This window comes from Salvelinus fontinalis, chromosome 34 (assembly GCF_029448725.1).
Source record: "Salvelinus fontinalis isolate EN_2023a chromosome 34, ASM2944872v1, whole genome shotgun sequence".
Lineage (NCBI taxonomy): Eukaryota > Metazoa > Chordata > Actinopteri > Salmoniformes > Salmonidae > Salvelinus > Salvelinus fontinalis.
The window spans coordinates 26974834-26978749 of record NC_074698.1 but is presented as its reverse complement, the minus strand read 5'-3'; the positions used below and the strand labels follow the sequence as shown (position 1 = coordinate 26978749).

Genomic DNA, 3916 nt, shown 5'->3' with positions numbered 1-3916 from the left:
TTAGAATGTTCTCTCCATTCCAGAATGTGATTGATACGTAACAGTACATTTTATCCGCGCTGCCCTCAAACCAAAGCACGCAGCCTGTTTATATTTATAGGCTGTTTCAACTTCAATTTCAAATTATTTTCTAACAAGTTTTTATTTTCTAAAAACAGTTTGAATTTAGGTGTGTTCCGCCTCCTCATTCATTCACATAAAAATAGTCATTTTTACTTTGGCGGACAATTACATTTGTGGGACATTTCTGACACGGACAAAATTCCCCCAAGCACTTCCCAATTGTTTGTGCAGTTCACGTCTGCAGACAATTGCTCATCTCCAGTCAGAACATGATCTGCACACGTGTTCACATTTTCTATCTGTTGCCCTCATTGCAGTCGTTGTTTTCGTTAATAATAATAACTTTGGAAATGTGTGCGTTTCTATCAAAGTAAGTGCATTATTACGTTGTAATAGTTTCTGTATGTCGTTTCTATTGTAGCGTACTGTATGTATGGAGCATAATATATTTGTGTATATTCTTTATAACCGCGGACACGTGAGGTAACGTTAATCATTTTATAACCTTTATGGTGTTATAGTCAATCGTGCTTATGTAGCTACATTATTCTATTAGCTCTGTAAAACAATGCTAATTGCGTCAGAAGTACTATCTTGTGTTGTATTTTGAAGCTACATGGACTTATGACTCCCAAGTGGCGCAGCGGTCAAAGGCACAGCACATCAGTGCTACAGGCGTCACTACAGACTTCCTGGTTCAAATCCAGGCTGCGTTTCTATCAAAGTAAGTGCCTTATTACGTTATAATAGTTTCTGCTGTAGCTCACTGTATGTATGGATCATAATATATTCCTTATAACCGCGGACACGTGAGGTAACGTTACACATTTTATAACCTTTATGGTGTTCTAGTCAATCGTGCTTATTATTCTATTAGCTCTGTAAAACAGTGCTAGTTGCGTCAGAGAACTATTAGCTTGTGTTGTATTTTGAAGCTACCCTGACCTTATGACTCCCGAGTGGCGCAGCGGTCTATGGCACTGCATCTCAGTGCTAGAGGCATCACTACAGACACCCTGGTTCAAATCCAGGCTGTATCACAACTGGCTGTGATTGGGAGTCCCATAGGACAGCGCACGATTGGCCCAGCGTTGTCCGAGTTTGGCCGGTGTAGGCCATCATTGTAAATAATAATTTGTTTTTAAATTACTTGCCTAGTTAAATAAAAAATATGACCATGGTTTGTTTATTTGGTCTATTCAGCATAGCTCTGTTCTGCCCTGCCTTGCCCCCTTGTGGAGCTCAAAAGTTAGTTTCTTACTGTTATAACTCAAATTTGTGATTTTGTCAATGCAATAAACTATTTTTTATAGCAGTGTTTGTTACTACTTTGTAGTATTGTTTTATTGCTATACCCTTATATTGTATTCTAATTAATAATTCCTCTTCTGTACTTTCAGAAACCACAAACATTATTTGCCAATATCATAACTGGAGCTGGACATCTTTGGAGCAGAAGCACGAGGACAGCTTTTGTATGCTAACGTACACTCCTTAACAGTCTTACTGGATGAAAACACAGCAAGAAAACACATATGCCAATATGTAATAGTCTATTTTATTGCAGTATTGGTAGTTGGTTCAACAACTTGTTATACTAGAGGACAAAAAACTGAATATGCATAACCCATATTTAATATTCATGCAGTGACTGAACAACTGCATTCCCCCCCCCCCCCCTCTAAAGGCATAGTATCATGGCAGGTCACCTGTCAGGTCAGTCAGTCACTTATTGCTGCAGATGTGCTCAATAGTGCTTGAGCATATGATACTCCTCAAAGCATGGTGAAATACATAGAGGTGTATCACAAGCTAAACACATGTATTTTGTCATCTTCCTCTGCTTACTTCTCCTGGTGCCAGACAGGCAGACTTTGCAGTGCCTCCTTGTGCGACTACCTTGAGCAGCAGTTTGAGGGACTTTGCAGGGAAAATGCCGTGAGGCGTAAGGGATTGTTTACAGCAGGACGACCCCCAGTGGATGGGCGCCGAGGGGTGTGGTGCTCCTCCAGCAGCTCTCTCATGAGGTTCTCTGTATTTTTGGTAGGTAATTACTTTACCTAAGAGGGAGTGGGGAGGATGAAGAAAGTTAGAGGATGAGGCAGTGGGTAGGTGGGTGAGATATTGTCACTATAATTGCATAATGGATTTGTATGTGAACTGTACATCCAATTACAAAAATAGCTTGTTCAGTAATCATCTCACCTGTTAGTTGGCGGTGAACTATGCTGCCGTTGAGGGCAGCAGTGTCGATCAGATGGAAAAATATCTTCTTATACCACTTGGTTGTTTTCCGAGTGCATTCCACAAAGCTGTTTATCATGTCTGCCTTATCCACTGCCCCCATTTTGAGGTTATAGTCAAGCACACAATCTGGTTTGATCTTTCTCTCTCCCGTCAGGTGGTCCACCTTCCCTGTGGCCGACATAGTTGCTGTATGGACAGTGGAGAGGACATGGACGTCTCTTTTGTCATGCCACTTTACTGCCAGCTGTTGACCATTCTCCTGGAACTCCACCTCCCCTCTCTGCATCTTCCTGCATCCGAATGCCGGCATCCCCTTCCTGTTCGACCTGACTGTGCCACAGGCCCCTGTGCTGTTTGGAGAGCAGATGCTGGAAGAGTGTGGGACTGCTGTACCAATTGTCCACGTACAAAGTGTGTCCCTTGCCGAGATGAGGAGCCAGCATGGTCATCACTACGGACCCGGACACCCCAAGCCCCTCATAATGTTTGATGTCAGTGGTGGACCCTGTGTAAACTACACTGCTCAAAAAAATAAAGGGAACACTTAAACAACACAATGTAACTCCAAGTCAATCACATTTCTGTGAAATCAAACTGTCCACTTAGGAAGCAACACTGATTGACAATAAATTTCACATGCTGTTGTGCAAATGGAATAGACAAAAGTTGGAAATTATAGGCAATTAGCCAGACACCCCCAATAAAGGAGTGATTCTGCAGGTGGTGACCACAGACCACTTCTCAGTTCCTATGCTTCCTGGCTGATGTTTTGGTCACTTTTGAATGCTGGCGGTGCTCTCACTCTAGTGGTAGCACGAGACGGAGTCTACAACCCACACAAGTGGCTCAGGTAGTGCAGCTCATCCAGGATGGCACATCAATGCGAGCTGTGGCAAGAAGGTTTGCTGTGTCTGTCAGCGTAGTGTCCAGAGCATGGCGGCGCTACCAGGAGACAGGCCAGTACATCAGGAGACGTGGAGGAGGCCGTAGGAGGGCAACAACCCAGCAGCAGGACCGCTACCTCCGCCTTTGAGCAGGAGGAGCACTGCCAGAACCACTGGAAAATATGCAGTATTTTGTTTTTTTACGTGTTATTTCTTACATCGGTACCCCAGGTAATCTTAGGTTTCATTACATACAGTCGGGAGGAACTACTGAATATACGATTAACGTCAACTCATCATCGTTCCTACCAGGAATATGACTTTCCCGAAACGGATCCAGTGTTTTGCCTTCCACCCAATACAATGGATCTGATCCCAGCCGGCGACCCTGTGCGACGCCGAAAAAGGGGAAAACGAGGCGGTCTCGTGGTCAGGCTTCGGAGACGGGCACATCGCGCTCCACTCCCTAGCATACTACTTGCCAATGTCCAGTCTCTTGACAATAAGGTTGATGAAATCCGAGCACGGGTAGCATTCCAGAGAGACATCAGGGATTGCAACGTGCTCTGCTTCACGGAAACATGGCTAACTCAAGGGACGCTAACAGAGTCGGTGCAGCCAGCTGGTTTCTTCATGCATCGCGCCGACAGAAACAAACATCTTTCCGGTAAGAAGAGGGGCGGGGGGGTATGCCTTATGATTAACGAGAAGTGGTGTGATCA

The 3916-nt window shown here is 44.3% G+C and overlaps 1 long non-coding RNA gene across 2 annotated transcripts; it reads left to right on the top strand.

Moving 5' to 3' along the window:
- The first annotated feature begins 337 nt into the window (after positions 1-337).
- On the top strand, positions 338-2285 carry LOC129833637 (uncharacterized). Of its 2 annotated transcripts, none has more exons than XR_008756089.1 (3): positions 338-433; positions 1464-1608; positions 1931-2285. It is a non-coding gene; the product is annotated as an uncharacterized LOC129833637 (long non-coding RNA). The 2 variants fall into 2 exon arrangements; XR_008756088.1 differs by lacking the exon at positions 338-433 and adding an exon at positions 705-877.
- The last annotated feature ends 1631 nt before the right edge of the window (positions 2286-3916 follow it).